Here is a 19,969-nt window from a genome sequence, read left to right as displayed (position 1 = left end):
ACAGGCAATGTGCAAGCAAACACGCTCCATGATATTGCCCACCTTGATCTGCCCCTAGTCTTCACCCATAAATTCTCACCTGGCTCATCATCCAGTCCTAGGCAGAGCTGCAGGTGATCCTGCTTCTGCCTCACATAAAGAATAGTTCCCCCTTCTCACCTTCCTGGCTGTTCCTCCTAAAGAGCCTGTATCCATTCATTGCAACACTTCTGTGAGCTATCCCACCGTACCTCTGCAATCCCGATGAGACCACAGCCCTGCAGATGCATTCACACCTCTAACTCCTGCATGGTCCCCATGCTCTATACATTAACCTACAGGACCATCAAGTAGACACTCAGCTCTGTGGACTTCCCAGGGAAAGGGCAAGAGCTTCCCCCATAATGTTGTCCTCTCAGCATTCGCTCATTTATATGCATACAAACAGGCCCCCTTCCACCTTGTTTTCCTGATTTTGAGGTGTTTTTTGTCCACATTGCCCTGTACCATCTGCTTGAAAATCCAGCCAACCAATTTTTCACTTGACTGTGGGCACCCACTCATGGCTCACATGAAAATGTCCTCAGGGGATAAATCTGCAGTATAACGCGCCCCTCAGCAGCCCCATACCAACTGGAGCTCCAGGCTTTGTCTCTCTCCCAACCTTAACCCTAAACGTCTTAAACCTAACCCTGACCATAAACTCGGGAATGGGCTCAACCTTATGCAAGGACTCCATGCCCTGACACAGGTGAAAAGATTGTCAGGGGAGAAATCTGTCTATACCTTATTTTTCTGGGGAGGTATTACTTTTCCAACATTTACATTTTGGTGAAGTCTTGAATTATGTGCTACAAAAAGCAGTCTTGAAGCCAAACGTTATATGGTCTTTTAAGCCCACAGAACTCAAAACTTTTTCTAAAGATGAACCTTATTGTTGGTCTTCACCTGAATGATTGCTTAGAGTGAGGAATAAATTGACCAATACTATGACCATAAATCTGGATTTTCCAGTTTATAAACTTTTTTATTTATTGCCAATGAAGCATGGTGGAAAAATGACTACTATACCTAGTTCTTCTCAGACAGCTGCCTGAGGTGGGAATATTAGTAAATTAATGGTTTCAGAGCAACATGACTATGACCACTGTGAAAATGAGAGAACAACTCTTCTTGTAAAAGAAGCACAAATAATTCCAAGTGAAAATTAAGTCCTTCTGAGAATCAGCTTTCTGTAGAAACTACTTATTTCAAAGCACTGTTTGCTGAGTTCTGGCCTAGCCCCTGGTTTGATATCCTACCTTGAAATACTGCCTGTGAATAGTTACTGTTTTTCAGCCCCTGGTCCAGGATTGACCAAAAGGCATTTAATGAGATTACAGTATATTTCCCTTAAGTATAGTTTATAAGGAATATGCCATTTGGAATAATAGAAAACAGTGCCTGTTTCCTTTAGTAGTAGTAAGTAGATCAGATTCTTAATACACTTGCAATCTTAACTGCTCACAACTTGTTAAACCAGTTCTTCTCATTTTTAGTGCTGCTAAGGGTAATTTACCTGGGAGAAACGCAATGCAAAGAAATGAGTAATTCTGGGAGCAGGCTCCACTGTTCAGATGTGTCATTTTCTAAATGTATTCTGAATACAAAAGGGGAGTTGTGGGTGGGTAAAAAACCAGATGTGTTTACTTCTCAATAAAACGAAGTACAAAAGGTGCAAGTTGTGGTGCTGGCCACTTTTTCTATTATTTCAGCTTAAAATCAAAGATGCATATTATCACAGGATGCACAATATAAAGGAGTTATTTTTTTGTTATAATTTCCATTGTACTTGGGAGCTTGAGAACCTCAGCTTTCTAACACTGGGATTTTTTTTTAAATCTAAATTTTAGATGCACTGCATAAGACTGTAAATGAAAATTAGTTTTTATATTTTTTTATTGTACTGCTTTCATTTATTGATGAAGTTTCATTTGCTGTAACTTCTGAAGATCAGCCTAGATCAGTCTGGAACTCTAGAATTAGTTTAGAACTAATTTTCAAATTGACAGATCTGGCATGTCTTGCACTCTGTGTCTAACTAAACAGGCACCTCTGATTACTGTCTGAGTGTTCTCCTGGACAACATCTGTCTGTATACAAACAGATGTAAAGTATTAAAAAAGCCTCAGGGATCAGACTAACCGACGACTGATCTGTATTGGCTGGATAAACTTGTTGTTGTTGTTGTTTTTGTTTTTGTTGACCTACTTACCAAAACAACACAAACCCAAGAAATACCAGCAATAAAAATAGGTATAAAATATCCTTATTCTTTAAAACTAAAGGACTGTGCTAAGGAAAATTATCTGCTGATGATGCCAAGAAAAGCCCATACCATATAATTTAGACATTTTAAGGATTGTTCAGTGAGAACTAGTTAAAGGGGCCCCAACCTGAATGTTCTATTGTTAGCAACTTGGGCAGAGTCTAGAAAAATATAAGTCACATGTGTTATACACACATAACTGGGTGAAAGCCCAGTGACACCTTTTGATCCCCATACAACATCCAGAAGCCAGTGGAAAAAAATTAGTAGCCAAGCACCTCCCATCCACAAAGTACTTTTTTTTCAGTTTACATCTGAGTGACCTCAATAAATTTAGTTAGTGCTTAAGTAATTTTGACCTTTATTTAAGCAATATTCTGAAGATTATGAAACTGGTCTGCTGAATACCTCAAGCTCACAATTATATTGAAGTCAACAGGACTCCTTACTTACTAATGGTCTTTGTTGAATGAGCTCATGCTTAGTCAGATTCTTTAAGAACAATTTTAAACAACATGTATCTGGGACCAATGTCCTGAAAAATATAGGAGAATCTTTATAAATCTCTTTCTGATATTTAGTAAAGCTTATATAAAATCTTGCAACAGAACTAAGATAAAAAGTCCAAGAAAAGATAAAAAAGCTTTTCAGTTTTGTTGAAAAGACATACAGGTACTCATGGCAGTGCAGACTGATTTTTATTTGAGTGTTTTGATATTTTACTCAGAAATGGACAGAATTTAGAGCAAGTTTGAGCAAGTGGATTGGAAGCAAACATATTTTATGTATTCCCCATCTTGCTGTGTAATTTTAACCTCTTGAAACTTAGAAATATATGTAAAACTGTCAAAAATTAGAATATAACATTTTTTCTGATTAAATCCTGATCAATTATATCTAAATACTTTGTAAAAGTGATGTTTTATAATTAAATTAAATGCATTTACACAAAATTATCAAAGGAAGATTGAAAAATGTTATTTTTTAAAAATAAGCTTACACGTTCAGCCTGACAAAATGGTAAATAGCAAATACATAGATAATTACTTTCATCTTGGCTGATGGCTCATAACTTGCTCAACTTAAACTTGAGTAGTGTGCCTGTTCCCTTGTCTTTGCTTATATAATCTCATTTATCATTGTGCATAATATCAGTGTCAGATTCACTTATTTCAAGGCTTTTTGCACATAACTCCCTGTTGTACCATTCCAGTCTTGACAGTCTCCCCAAATCCTTATCCAAAGGCAGGGTCTTTTGCCTCTCCAACTACCTCACTGTTTTATTCTGTTTCCCTCCGAGATCTGAGATCCCAGACTTCCCTCATTCCCAGGAACCACCCTGATTCCTTATCCTTACCTCTATTTCTGCTCCTGTTCCAGTCTGGCTCTTTTCCCACTGTACTCAAGTTGGACATCTTTCTCTTCCTAATACCCTGGGAAAGAACAAAGAAGAAAAGGTTGAGCTAATAAAAGTGCAATAAAAAGTTTTCATTTTCTTCTCTCAGTTCCACTTTTCAATCTCCATCCCACTCACAGCAAGAGGAACTGAAATTGCAAGACAGAGAATGTCTAAGTGGATAACCTATAAATAAATATTTGGATAAATATTGAAGAAAATAATTTGGATTTTAAAAAAATAAAATACAGTCTGAATGCTAGTTTTTTCAACTTAAATATCTTTTGCCCCAACCCACAGAAAGGCAGACAAAAATCCTCCAAATATACTCCCAAGATAAACAAGTAAATGACTACAGATGTTCACGTTGCAAAATGCTTTTATTTTTTTATTTTCTTTCTTTCTTTCTTTATTTATTTATTTAAAAGGAGCATTACACGCCTGCACTTGTATTGTATGTCAGAAATAATCAGGAAGCAGTGTAGGTACATCTGATATTAACATAAAGCTAGGATAGTTCTGCAGCTAACTTTGAAAGTAAACAAATTCTTTGTGTGCTTGTTCATTTCCTGAACAATATTCTTATTCTCCTTTGAAACTAAATGACTTTGTATAATAGAGTGCTTCCAGATACACTTTTTTATATACACATGAATATAAAACTGGAATTTTAAGGGTTTTGTTCATGAATGAAAATATACATTGATACATTTCAGAAAATATATTTCTATGTAATATCTGCTTAGTAGGGAGATTTTAATGAAATATAATTTATTTTCTTATGCCTTAGCAATTTCTACTCTTTCCCCTGTGTGTCACAATGGAAATTTCATTGTTCATATTAGCATTTAGACTTTTTTTTTTATTCACTGACTGCCTCTGCTAAGAATTTGATGTGTTTCCCTTAAGCAGCACACAAGTAAAAAGAAATTAACCTCTGAGAACAATAATAATAAAAAGACCCCAACAAAACCATACCCTAACATATTAGCTCTACAAAAGCAAGGGAGGATGCATCTCGGAATCCATTTCGGGAATGAAACCTGGATTAAGGTAAGATTGCCAGTTATTCCTACCCCTCACATTCTGGTGTCCTCAGCGCGACACAATCACAATTTTCCCTTCAACCATAAATTTAACTTGAGGAGAAAACAAAAAAATCTTATTAGAAAACTGTTGTTTGTATTCCATAGTGCTACTGATATCTGAAGTCCTGTCAAGAGCCAGAGAGTATTTGTTCCAGCGCCGGCGCCTGGATCAACAAGTGGGGTAAACAACAGCCGACCCGCGGGGGGAGTCAGGGAGCCGGGACTGGGCAGCGCCCCCCCGCCCCGCCCCGCTTCCCAGCGCCCCCGGCCGCCGGCGGCACCGGCGTGCGGAACGAGGGCGGGGAGCTGGGAGGCACTACCGCCTGCTGGCCCACCCGCTGACACATGGGGGCGCAATTCAAACGAGTGGCTGAGCTTCCACAACTTTGGTTTTATTATTATTTTCTTTTTTAATAGCAGGTTCCCAAGACTCCTAGCTTTATCCTTTTCCACCGTAATAACTTCCCTCCTCTTCCATCTACCTTCCATTTCCCTCTTATGCCTCCTCCATGTTACATTTTTATTCTGTATGTAGTGTTGTCAGACGGGGCCCTTGGAAGCTTTCTGCCAACCTTGCAGAAGGGAAGGAACAGCAGCTGCAAGCTACCGCTGCCCCTCTCAACCAGCACAAGCCCAGGCCAAGCAAATTGCTCTGTGAACGCCCTGCAGTGCAGCAAGGCAAGGAAATGTCTTCATTTGCCATATGTTGTGCAGACCAGCAGTGAGGGGTTTATTAGCCTCTCTACATCGCTGCACCAACCAGCGTACATTACTCACTGTGCTGGGTTTTTTTGAAAGGAACCAAAAAAATGATTCCTTCTCAGTTCAATGACAATATTTTCTGATGTTCCAGGAAATGTGCTGAATTCATGATACACAGGTTATCGGTGGGTCCGTTTCTTATATGAGTCTAGCAAACAAGACAATATTGAAATGATGAATTGCTACATAATCAGGAGCAATATTACAAACATCCTGATTCCCTTCCTGTTTAAGATTCTCAGGGCTGAGTGAAGACCTGTTTCTTGGTTCCCATTCTGCTCTGTGCTGACCATTACTGCCTTGATGATTTTGAGGTGCAAATTAGGCGTATGACAGAAAAATGAAAAAACAAAGGATATGAAAGCAATCAATATGGTATGCACCCATATGCCTCAGAGATTTTTAGTTACTACTGGGGGATTTAAAAGAATGTCTAAAATTAATTGCAGAGATGCATACTCTCCTAAGAACAGAATGGTTATGTAAGAGCACTAGCAACTGTCTGTAAGAACCAAACTTTTTTACATCATTGAAAAAAAAGCTGTTTAGAAAAATATATTCTATTTAATTTAAAGATGTATGAACATAAAGATAAGCAAGCAAACAAACAGAAAATCTCACTAGGATATTTCATCCGTTGCGAATGGTAATAAAGGTTAAAAAACAACATCCCCAAAACTCAGACATGCTTACTGCATCTCATGTAGAGTTGTGTGTCTGGTCAATGTATGCATTTCTGCTCTTTTTAAAACTTAGTCTCCAAATTAAGGTTTTCACTACTGGGTTAGTGATTTTCTCTGCTTACCTGCTGGAGGACCTGCTAAGTCACAGGACGGCATATACTCATGAGAATTCAACATCCCCAGATAGAGGACTTTAGTATAATAACAAAGTAATCAAAACATTTTTTTTCCTCTGGTTTTATTTAACACTGTAAAAAGAAAAACATTAAAATAAAATAAAGTATTATGTATCAAATTAAATTTAGAATGAGTTCAATTTTTCAAAAGATGATTCAATGTTTGTACTTGGAGATGTGGTCTGGTTAGAACTGAAAAAGGTAATATTCTGCACAGTTCAAGTTTTGAGCTGTATTAGTTATTTAAGCCTGAATATCAGCTGTGTCAATCCCTTCCTCTGTAATTCATATTCTACTAGAATTAGGTTTTATCAGACAAAAGCATATTTTATCTGAAAAAGGGTCTACATTTTTTCCCAACTGTGATAACTGCGAGGCTTGACTTTGGAGAAAATAAGTGCAGAGTGTAGATCAGTATGCAAATTCTGTAGTTGTTATTGGCTTTAAAATGCCTCTTGTTCCACAGGGAACTAAAAGAAGAGGGGGAAAAAAGCAATGTAGAATGATGTACAGTGTCTAATAGTATCAGTGGCTTTGCTTTTAGATTTTTTTTTTTATTTTATTTTGGCTGCAATCACTACAATACATTGGCTGCAGCACTTGCAGATGGAAACTAAGTACAGATGTGCCAATATAGGCTCCAGGTTTGCAAGTATTCACTGTTTTATTGTAAATAGAGCAAATAACTTTCCCTGGATCATCCAAGCTGAAGTTGAAGAAGTGCCATATATAAAAGATTACCCTTTGGGAACTGTTGAAACTCCATGTACAACTGCACTTTCAATGGAAAAAGATTATTTTTTTGATGCTTTTCTGGGGCTTATTTGTTTCTTTTAGTAGTGCAGCCAATACTGTGGTTTCCTTGAGAACGTGTGTTGCCTGCATGAGTTCTCCCAGACACAACAGCAGCAGAAAGAGTGGAAGCAAATTTTTCTAACTCAAGAATAACAGTATCCATTTGAAATCTTGCTGAGCATACCTCCATTGCATGGGACACCAGCTGATTTACACACCTTGAAGAGTTTTTGGGAATACTGATCATTAATGGTTTTCCATTGTACAAAATTAAAATCTTGAATTGATTACCTCATTTAAACTCATGATCAAAATTAAGTGGTTTAAGCTGTTTGATTTTTGTTTTTTGAAAGAGTTATGGCCTGTTTTGTACTTTTTTCCAGTGACTTTATAATAACTTAATTAAAAGGGTGATTTGGTCTCAGACCTTCAACCTTCTGTCTTTTTTTGGTCTTTCCAACTAATTTCTGTAAGATTACATAGTAGAACTAATCCTTAAGAAACAAGCAGTTTCTAGGGGGAAAAAAATAGATGAAAAATAATTAAGATCTGATTTAATATGCAAGAAATTAAATGGCAAAATATGACATTACAAGCTATTTCATATCAATGGTTTTGATTTGTTTTTCTTGTATCTTAATACTTGAAATATTGTATGTTCCTAACTGATATTTAATGCCTCTTTGCTACATTAATATTTAAAGAAGCCTAAAGTGTTCTTGCTTTTAAAATATTCATGATCGCTGGTCTTTTATGTGAAACAAATTTCAAAGGAGGAATCCCTAATTCACTTATTAACCAAATCACATATCTTCTTACTTTCCTAAACAATTTTTAGTGGTTTTGTCCATGAATCTGAGTCAAAGTACAAACTTGATAATTGTACTACATTAATAAAGGTTGAGTAGGTTTACATTTGGAAGTGTGGCAATCTATTTTTCAACTTTCTTATTGACAATGGAATCACATGACATGGAAAAGCAGGCATATATTCAGGGGAAAAAGTATTGCAAGGAGTTAAATTGTATCTGAAACATATATTCAAAGCTTACTTCTACCCTCAAAAAACTTGCTTTGATCTCTTTCAATAACAAATATTAGAGCACTGTTCTAGAGGTTTTAGTAGTGAAGGACCCCCAGGAAATCTAATTTCCCCCTTTGGATACCGGTTGGATCAGGAAGGGTAAGAATTTGCAGGACAGTATGGGTAATGTAGGGGTGGGCAGTGAAGGCAGAAGGCAAAAGCTGGAAATTGCAAGAGCAGAGAAACAGAGAAGACATAGCTTGGTGTTTGACAGCTCTAGGGAGCAGATTTATCTCTTAATGCTAGCTACAAAGGTAAAAACTTCAACATGTAAGCATCCTGCTTTTTCACTGGAAAGAAAATTCCCAAGGAATGGGTAGGTAACAGAGTTCACATATTCATTCAAAACTTTGACGGCAAGTCTGATGGAAAGAATACCAGCTTCTTTTGATATGAGTACTAGAAATGGATAGAGACTGAGCCTACCAAATTGTTTCACATGAAGAGCAGGTAACAGCTGCTGGTTCCCTTTGGCCACCACTGCTCTGGTCTGGATTTGCCTTTGCAGCACAGGCATGAAGAGCTCATATCCCATTATTAGCAATATGTTCAGACAACGCTTCCTTTACTCATGTTTTCATTTTCATATATGGCTTGTGAAATGTACTCTGTCTGCTTTTCAGATGAGCATCACAAGAGACTGATGCCAATCTGCAGAAGATTTTCCTCCAGCAATCTAAATTTGAGTCCATGGCAGACTCTGCAGGCAGTTTTGTTGGCAGCATCAGAGATACTTCTATGTTTGCCACTTAATTAACTGTTGATGGACCATCTGGGCAGCTCAGTCCTTCTGCATGTCATTTTCTTTGGTTCACCTTGGAGTCTGTACGAGCAAGGCACATTGATTCCCATGAAAAAAATAATTTAGTAAACATCCTTTTAGATCAATGTATATCAGTATTTTTAACGGCCATATTGTACCAAAAAGCTGTTACATCAGCCAGTTTGTATACTTAGACATTAACGAGGTGGAGAGGTGAGGCTAGTTAAAATTGCTTTTACCACTTATTTGCCCAATGTCCTGCTCAGCACCTACACGATTGTTTATCTTAATTCTCAGGAAGAAATCTGCACTACATTATTCTATTGATTTCTTTATTAATTACTTTCATGACATAAACCCAGATGACTATGCAAAAACTCCATTGTACCGAGTGTATAATAAAATTAATCATACCAATTTTTCTATCCTTTCACATCATAACTTTTCCATAGTAGAATACAAATATTATATCTGAGTTTTTAAAAATATACTGAAGCAGAGAGTTTTTATAGCCTTGTTTTCAAAAAGTCTAACCTCTAATTTAGGTTCCCCAACTTTGAAGATATTAACAATAAATGCATGATTTCAATGGTAAGTAAAATCTACAGGTAAGCAAATAAGAAGTGTGAAATTCAACTTCTGTGGAAAAAAACCAGTCCAAACAAAAGTAAAAAACCCCCAAAACAACTGCAAACCTAATGGATGAAGTTATGACCTTACTGAGGTTAGTGGGAATTTTGCCAGTGGAACTGAGATGTCATACCATCACTGTGAATTAGGTAGTTATTGAGGGCGGAGTTCAAAATACATATCTGAGCTACTGTAGTTACTCCAAGGAAGCCCAATGCTGAATGAACTGCAGTTCAGGTTGGTTCTAGCATTTGTCCATTTTTCCATCCTTGCAAGACAGAATTACTTGTTTAATGTATGTTGAGTGCTACAATGTTTTAAAATTATGAGATCTCATGAAGTAAGATTTAAAAGATCATTTCTTTTATAAAAATAAGAAATCTGTCTTAGATGGTGACAGATTTACCTCTCATAACTGAGAAACCTGTTATATAAAGGATTTTTTTCTTTTTGAATATAAGATCCTTGCTGGAGTGGATTTTCTTTACATTGAAGATCTAAATCATCTAGGTGGTCAAAAGTACTTTAAAATATTATTTGGAGTATATACATAATTAATTCTTTAAAAAAAAGTTTCTAACCTGTGGACTCAATGTAGAAAGGGACTAGAGCACCACATATGAGGAAAGGCTGAGAGAGCTGGGACTGTTCAGCCTGGGGAAGAGAAGACTTGGGGAGATCTCATTAATGTGTATAAATACCAGAAAGGAGGGTGCAAAGAGGATGGAGCCAGGCTCTTTTCAGAGGCAATAGGCACAAATTCAAACACAGGAGTTTCCCTTTTAACATCAGGAGACACATTTTTACTGTGAGAGTGGCTGAATACTGCAACAAGTTCCCCAGGGAGGTTGTGGATTGTGAAGTCCCCCTCCTTAGAGATATTAAAATCTGTCTAGGTATGGTCCTAGGCAAATGGCTCTAGGTGGTCCTTCTATAGCAGTGGGATTGGACAAGGTGACCTCCAGAGGTTCTGTCCAACCTCAACCATTCTGTGATTCTGTGAAAGACTGGAAAAGTCAAGACTTTTGTCTTATGTACATCCACATTTTCTTTTCCCACAGAGCTGGGGTCAGTTGTAGTATTGTGTGCCCTTGGCACTGCATGTTTCTTCAAAAAAGTATACAGGTCAGTCATGCTGTGTGTCTACATTCATCTGTGTTTTCTTCTTCTGGATAAACCTATTTTCATATTTTGTCTTGTTGGTTTGTTGTTTTTTGGTTTTTTTTTGTTACTGGTTGGTGTTATTAATTTTTCTGTTTCTTTGGGGGGTTTTGCCAACCATAGGTCACAGATTATTCAAATGTCTCACACCTGCAACCAGATGTTTGGCAATATCAGTACTAATTTCAAATCCCTTGTTAGAGACACGGAAATCTGAATGCCACATTTCTCTTAGTACATCTAAGTATGTTTTAAAATAATTTCCCTTATGGTAAGAACATACTTCATGGTTTCAGCGCTTCAGCATCTGCAGATAGAAGATGGTTTGCACACTCATTTTGGCAACAAGATAAGTTACAAAGTTAATACAAAAATTAATATTTTTATTGTCAAGTACTGAGAAGCAAAGATTATCTGATAAAGTAGTTGAGAAGGATGGTATGATGTGTATATTTCAAAATACATGGTTCAAGAGCCTAAAACAGGAGTTTCACTTAAGAACAGAACCTTAGAAACAAACTTCAAGGATATGAAATCTTCCTATGCTATATATAACTTCTGAATAAAAAATTTGCTTTTTAATTCCTTTGTATTGACAATTTTTCTCTTTTCCTGAAGAAGGCTCATTAACAATATGGACTGGAATCAAACAGGAACTAAAGAGTCTAAATTTGAATTTAGGACAAAATTCTTAGTACCAGAAACTATGCTTAAAATTCTAAATTCTCTCTAAAATTACTCAAATTCCTGTGGATTCTTTGACTGAAGACACTTAAGTTTTCCTCACTCTCCATACAAAAATTCCTAAGCCCATAACAAAAACAATCAAGGAAACAATGAATAACATAAGAAAATACATTATTTTGCAGAACCAGGACTGTTCATTAGAAGCATTCTGATATTCTAATATGTCTGTGATATTTGTAATATATTTTTACATTGTTTGAAAAGGTTGTTAATATTTGACAACTTTCCCCTTTCTCCATTGACCTCTTTGAACTTAATTTGAACTATTTTTAAGTGTTTGCAGGTTTCAGTGAACTCAGTAGAACTCACTATGCTGACCGCATTTCCCTAAAGGGCTTTAAATCAGAAGGAAAAGAAGCGAACATCAGGTTTGCTTCAGAGATAATCTGACAAGATACCTACACCTTGCTCCAGCACTATGTTTCAAGAGCAACTGACAGATAAGTTCCCTCTTCTGACATGTAAAGTTGCTATTTGAATTAACTGTGATAATAATTTAGTTTGGAATCAATAAAGGATACTTTGTTTTGTTTCATTAACCTTAGGCTAGTTGTGGCATTATTCTGCATTGCAACTGCACTGCACTAATAGACAAGTGGTTGAACACGGTCTTTTTACTTTTTGTACTTTTTTGTCAACCTTAATCCATTTCAGGTGATGCCATTGTATATCATACTCATGTTTTTGTCTTAAGAGATCCTACAGCAGTTCTGAGTAGCTTTCCAGTAATCACTGATGTACACCTTTTTACCTTCACACTATTACAAAGCCAAACAGATTAATTTTAAAAGTCTTCAGCCTAACTCAGCTTTGCTGCTTTTCCTTGTTATTATCTGTGTTAATATAGTGTCTGGAAACAGGTTACAACAGGTGGAAGATTTTATAGCTCAATTCTTAACTAATCCTACAGACTGCAACTGAGTTAGGAGGAATAAAAGAGAACTTAGTATTTTGAAAACAGAAGTGATAGATAAGCCATAAAAATGGTGACATTCAGAAATGCATTAACAATACAGAATGCCATCTGATCTTTCTGAACCTTTCAGGGGGTGCAATTTTAGCCCTGGCTTCTGAAATGGGATTCTCACAAGCAAACTCCATGTCCAGGCCTTTTTGGAGTTTCCTTTAAGAAGATGCCACCCTGCACAACAGTCGGCCCTGCCTTTGCAAAGATCAGATTGCAGAACCAGGGCAGTTAATTAGGAGGCTTCAAAGGCATGTTCAAAACCATTTCAGGTCTTGCTAGAAAAAATGCACACATACACGTCCACACACACCCCGCCCCAGCACCCCTTCCCCCTACCAAAAAAGAAACAACAACAAAAAGCGCCACCACATTTTCATTTAGTTATTTAAGATTTGGGGGGCATTGGAATGTAATAAATACTAGATGTGAAGCCACAGTATGTAGATCCCCAAAAAGTGTACAAGTATCCAAAATGTAATTTCTCGTATAATCAAGTGCCTCGGTTCTCATACACAGTTCTGGAAAAATATTCCAGACCCTGTACAGCTGTTCCCTTTTCCTTATCCATAGGCATTGAAGAGTTTGGTAAGGGTTCAGTGGAGTTCTGCAAACTTCTTTGTTGGACTAGGTACTTGTTGCTGTAATAAATTTCTTTTTCCCTTCGTTTCCAGGAGGAGGAGAAAGACAAGAAGAGAATTTCCTGAAAAACTGTTTAATTGGATACTGTTTTCTCTTTACAGTTCCTCTAAGTTTAAAATGTCACGAACAATAACCTGGGATTGGCAAGTAATCACTCCTTTGTGGGTACCATTTGCATTTAATCCATGCTGGTGGGCAGGTAACAATGACTTCACTAAAGATGCACTTCTTCTCCTAATCTTGGGCACTTGTATGTTATGCCTAAAGATTTTATTCTCTTTTCATTAAAAAATTAATATAGGGAGGCAGGGACTTCCAGAGGATGATATATATCTCTGTTTATTGAAGACACCTATTCTTCCCCATGGACGACACAAATTCCTATGGTGACCAAACTCAGAAGCAACAGGTTAAGGTTATATATGTGAATTAGGTAAGAGGAATCTGGATTTCTGGAAGCAATCTGTTTAAATTAAAATATAAAATCTGGCTTTTCTACTGTTGGGTCACTAATTTGTGAGTTAATTTTTTTTTCTTTTTTTCCCCTGGTTGTTTTTTTGTAAAAATGCAAACAGTGGTAAAGACATTACAAAAGAAAGTTTTAAATATATCTCTACTGTGTTTGTTCCTTTCATGTAGCACTTGCTAATGTATATCAGTCATCTTTAAACTATGTGATAAAACATTTAGACTTCTAAGGCAGATCCAGTATCAGTTGCACTGTTTAAAAACAAGGCATGTAACAAGAAATGCTACAGATTTGTGGCTTTTTGTTTTGTTTTGATTAGGGTTTGCTGGCATTGAGCTCCCTAAGTACACTTGATGTTGGCCTTACAGAATTGCTGGCTGGTTTTCAGATGTTTTATTTTAATGGAAGGTTAAATCAATGAAAAATAAAGGGCCCAACTCAGCAGAAAATTTTACTTGAATGAACAAATTCATTTTCCATGAATATCATATTAGCTTACTACAGACTTTATAAACTAAATTCTTTCAAAAATATAAATGAACTAGAGGCTATGCAATTCAAATTGAGGCAAGGGTTTCAGTCTTTGTAACAAGCATCAATTTAAAACATGCATCTAAATAAGAGCATAATTCTATTCTGAAGCACAAAAATTATCACTGTAATAATGGAACTATAGGAACAGGAGTGTAATATGCATTTGTATGATATATTTGCACAGTAAATGAGATGAATTTCAGAGATGTTTCTACAAAAGAGTTATGAGAATCTTTTTACATAATTTATCAACGTGTAATAAATTTTGTTTTTAAACAGGGAGACAAGTACAACACTAAGGTGTGAGGCTTCCTTTGGAAGTTAAAGATTCATATCATAATGTGTTTTTTTAGTAGTAGTGTGTTTTGTTCTATTGTATGATTATGACACAGTAACTCATAAAGCAAATAAATGTATTTTTCTAGTAAGCTGAATTTAATTTTTTTTTTTTTTACTGAAGAGATAATTTGATATTACAAGGCTGTGGTAAACTATACATATTGCCTGCCTTGCTTGGAGCAAAATCTCATTATATCTGTACAGAACCAAATGTGTTCTTAAAAAGGAAAGATCTCTAGACTGGAACTTTCTGCGTAAGCATCCACAGGACAGGCCAAGTAAACAGGCTCCAGCAGCAAGGGCTGCTAACAGTCATGGGAACCAGATGTTTATGTGATAATTTTTCTCAGTTTAAGAAATGTTTTGTTCTTGTTTTTCTCTTTGACATATTAAAGAGGGACAGAAACATAATAATTTCAGTGTAGTATCTCTATTACACCCAGAACTTAACTCTATGTTGGCCCATAAAAAAATTTGCTTTCCTTATTTCAGTTTCCAGGAAAGCAATATACCCGCATGCATAGAGGGCACATGTTAGAACTGAGAGTCACACCACTGGAAAGCACATCCATTTCTGGTTTCCCTAGACAGAAGTGAAATTGTTTTTTTCTAGAACCTGGTGTCCCAACAACCCACATACTTTTATTTTCTGCTCCCTTCAGAGTAAATACTTGAATATAGTACTTTTAGGCTTGTGAAGAAGAGAAACTTTATTTGAGATACACAATACTAGATATCACAGGTCTGTGTATATATATATATATTTTTTTTTTTTAAGAAAATGCATTGTGTTATAAATATGCTTGAATTCTGTTCAAATGGATTGAACTAATGCTTTTGAGGACCTGTCTGCAAAGCTATATTACTGTGTAAGGAAAAGGTACAATTGCAAGAATAATAAACAATGACTAGAGTAAAAGTCTTTTTGCACTGTGTGTTAATTTATTGTATACTTTCATTGGGCATTTTCAATGAATAAGATATTAATTGGAACAAGATACAGAATGTTCATTTTGTACAGAAAATTTATCCATTAACTCTACTTAAACATAAAATAAAAATAAGAAAACCTGAATCCTAGGGTAGAACTCTCTGCTCACCATGTTTTGTGGAAGTTTCCTCCCTCCACAGAGTTTCTTCTGAGACTGCTGTATTTGTATTTGTGCATGCACATTCTATTTGTACTTGGTGTTTGGTTTCTAGTGTTTGGCTGTGGTGTGTGACAGAATACTGGCTACACTGTTTTCCTTTAGCATTGATGTTGCAGTGATTTTAGTTTAGATTTACAACAAAGGAATTGGAATTGAGAAACAGATATAGACAATCTGACTTTAAATATTGAAGTGCTATATTTATTCTGGTTATCCTTAGACAGTAGGTAGTTGCCAACCTACCCACTGTATCATAAATAAATTATTTGAAATATTTTTTTCTCAAAGGTATTTCAAATATCTTTCCTGTGTTCAAAGAGTATATCCATTGTTTGCTTTACTGTTAGTTCCCTCTAGATTTAATTGGTTTAGTTTAATAGTAGTTAGAATCCTCTCATTTGGCTTTTGTGTTTGAAGAAAACAAAGAATAGTTTGGGTGATGACTGAATAAATTAATTTCTTGTTACAATTGATTGAAATTATAGTGGGTTGGCATATAGTATGAATCTTTCATTACAGAATGCATTTGAAAATGAAAGACTAGAATTTATGTTTGGTTTAAGTTAGAATTTTTGTAATTTGTAAGCAGGCTTACTTGACTTCAACAGATAAAACCTGAAAAGCAGGTTTAAGGATGACTGAAACACTTTTCAGTCCCTTAGAGATACCAACAGAGAACAGATTTAGTACATGTTTTTTGGTTTGCTACCTCAGTGTAGGACGTCACTGAAATGTATTTTTAATACCCCACCATGGAAATCTTTTCCCAGAACCCACCTAAAACTGGAAATGCTGAAAATTCTGACATTACTGATATTTTATATCCCGCTCTACAGATGCCCATGTTTCTCTGAGACAGTTGAGAGCATTCAGAGTCTTAAAATAGCTGAGCTCTCTAATGGTTAATAGGTGATCTCACAGAGACCCCCCAAATTAATGTTGTTCTGCTAAAAGCAGTCCAATTCAGTGCCTATTCTGAGAGCACATCTAAGAAGTTGAGGTCTTTAGAGAAGCCAACTAAAGCTGGTTTCTTCTAACTTACATCACTAGAAAGAGGTAGTGCCCCACCTAAGTATGAGGGTAGTAGACCACTTGGCCTGGGCATTGCAAACTGGGTAAATTTGTTCTTGTATTCTGACTTCGTTTAAAGGTTGACTTATTTACCCGGCTACAAGTTGATATAATGAGAAGCTTTAGTGGCTTACATTCTCAAATCTAGGTCTTCTGCTGGTTTGTAGGTGGGCTGTTGTAAACGTCGCTTGGGAATTTGCTTGCTTCAGAGATACCGACTGCAAACAGAGCGGAAAGAGGACATGTTTGTTCTCCGACATTTGTTTTCCATAAAAAAATTACATTTTCATAACAGTGAAAAACAATACACACAAACACACACACACACCACTTTCTTTTAAAAAAACAGACTTTCTTTTCTTTCTGCTTCCCTCCCTATTTAATGGTCTCAATTACCCTTAAGAGTATTTCCTGTGGCATATTTGCAGCGTTGATACTCTTCATTCTCAGTTATCCCTGGTTTTATGTTGATCGCAGGCTGGGATTATCTAAGACACTACTAAAAACTAGAATTAAACTTCATTGCTAAATATTAAAAGCATTACTGGCAGAGGGTTAATAAAAAATACTTTAAGTTTACTGGCATCTAGATTAATGATAATGTTATATAGGAATTTATCATAAATATTATATGAGAAGCAAACAATCAAATATTTAAAATTGATTGAATGATTCAGAATATTGATAATGGATTACAAAGCCTCTCATCACAAGGGTTATTGCTCTAAATATGTCCAGGTCAATAGGGAACAGACATTATTGCCATATAAGAGCACATTTTTTCCCCCCTTTTTACTCAGAGACCAGGTCTGGACTTTTGGAAGTCAGTAGGAAAACCTCTAATGGCATCAGAGTTTCAGAAGATGGGCTACATTCTAATTTTCACTGTGATTTGAGATCAGAAAATGGCTTCCTAAAAGTGAGTACATTTATGCAACAGTTGTGGTGGATCTGTTAAAGATGAAAAACCTCACCCTTGCCAGAGGTAAAAGTAAAAAGAACCTTGGTCATACAGCTTTCGTTTTATCCAATGATCAAATATTTTTTTAAAAGAACCTGCTGAGTGAAATAGAAAGTTAAATTACTGCTTCACATTAATTTTTATTTCAGAGAAAATTAAGTAAAGCATCAACTGAACCAAACTTTAAATGGAGACCTTTGAGAAACCATCCAAGAAAATCCATAATTTTCCAAGTTTTAAATATTAGAGAACATCTGGGTGTTCTCCTCAATTAAAAAGCAGGCAAGAGCCAAAAAGGTCATAGAGGTTCTCTACATTAGCTGCCTCTTCAAAAGCAGAAAAGAACTGTTGTCTGATATTTCATGGCCCAGAAATGTTTACCACAGTAAATTAAAATTTAGCACGAAGTTATGTTATCCATACCAGGACTAACTTTTAACTCCCTTCCTTTCCCTTCCACCAGCAAACTCTCCAGACATAAGGCATCCTATTGTTCTGTGGACAATGAAGCTGCATATTTAATACTTTTTTTTTTTTTACACAATTCAGTAGAAAGATAAAGAAGTTCTAGTGGTAGTCAAGGATTTTAGTACTATTTATTAGGGAATCTTAAAGTTCACAGAACATTGCCAGAGTTACAGACAATACTTTCAGACTGACCATCTTTAAAACAGAAGAAACCTTCTCCATTATTTCAACAGCTTTCATTTGAAATATTCAGTTGCTCGTACACAGCAGGAAACAAAAAGGGAAAACAGGCCTTCAAAAACAAATATTACAACTAAATGTCTGTAGACTTTCAGCACATAAAAAACAAAAAATACTAATGATCTGTGGTATAATTTACTAAACTATGACACAGCTGGAAACACTGAAGAAAAAATCCATAGGCAAACCTTTCAGTAAATAAAAATTCTGCTTAGCAAGGAAAGAAAAAGGAATGCTCTGAAAGCCCATTAAAACTCACAGTATGAAATGGTTCAAAAAATTAAAAGAGACAATATAATACAGTAGTCTAAAATCAGCATGTTATAAGGGAAATTAATAGAGACCACATCAGCTGAATTTCTTTTCTAATGGGAAATTACATTCCATAAATACTATCTGAAATACTTAATGTGCATGAACATTTTGATTTTAAGGTAGAAGTCTTACCAAAATGTATGTCTAAGAGCATCAGTTTTGGGGAGAGGGGGGTTGTGTTATTATTATTATTTTTTAAAAACTGCAGGTATGGTTGAGGCATTTTTTTTCTTTTTGTACTCACATAGACATTTCACTGAATTTCATGAGACGTTTGACGTAACTGGACAAGGTACTAGACAGTATGTTCAAATTATGACAATTCCTTAAGAAAATTATAGTTTATTCTGGACAATATTTACAGAAGGGACAAGAATGCAGGAAAATGATTCCTAAGTTGGTTTTGAAATAAGGAAGCTTGTGACACCTACTTTTATTTTTAATAATTCTAACCTTAATTTTGGACTTACATTCTTAAATATTTTCCTACTTGGTTCTAAATCTTGTGATGTGTGTACTCATATATGTCTAGACAGAACTTCAGGGGAAAAGAGGATGAGTATAACAGTAATCTGTTTCTGCATTTTCTCTCTGTGGATTCATAACGTAACAGAACTCTTTAAACTTAAATTGCGTTTCTACATTTACCATATGCAGGATACCGTCTGTGTCACACCGTGGAGACTAGCACCGAACTAGTCAAGTTAGATTAGTTATCAGAAGCAATGTAGGCATATTAGTTCTGGGATTAATGTGCTGCAGTTAATTATGAAGCAGAGTACCTCTGCAATGCTATCATGTCCTACAGCCTTTGGCTATTGCTTTTAAGACCCAGTACTTAGGCCAGACCTGGGGTTCAGCATAGAGAAGGAATAAAACACAGCCTGAGAAATACTTTCCAACATTTGAAATTAAGGTGGCTGTTCCAGATTTATTCCCGAAATTTCCTGAGCAGAGCTGTATTTCCATGCAATGTGAGCACACTAAATTCATTGCCAGAATACACCAGACTAGCTGCTCAGCATACATTGTAGTCAGTATGTGCAATCACAGTAGCCATTAGTCCAGGATACTTGGATGTTCAGCAGCTCGCTGCTACTAACCTGAAAACACATCCAGAAATCCTGCAGAAATGCCTGCAAGTATCGTTTATCTATTGGGTGTTAGACAGCACATACACTAGCCAGCTAAGCTGGTGATAAGTAATACCTTATACATGAAAATACTGATGTGACAAGATTAA

Source organism: Falco rusticolus, chromosome 2 (assembly GCF_015220075.1).
Source record: "Falco rusticolus isolate bFalRus1 chromosome 2, bFalRus1.pri, whole genome shotgun sequence".
Classification (NCBI taxonomy): Eukaryota; Metazoa; Chordata; class Aves; order Falconiformes; family Falconidae; genus Falco; species Falco rusticolus.
The sequence above is the reverse complement of the archived record's forward strand: the minus strand, read 5'-3'. Positions refer to the sequence as shown.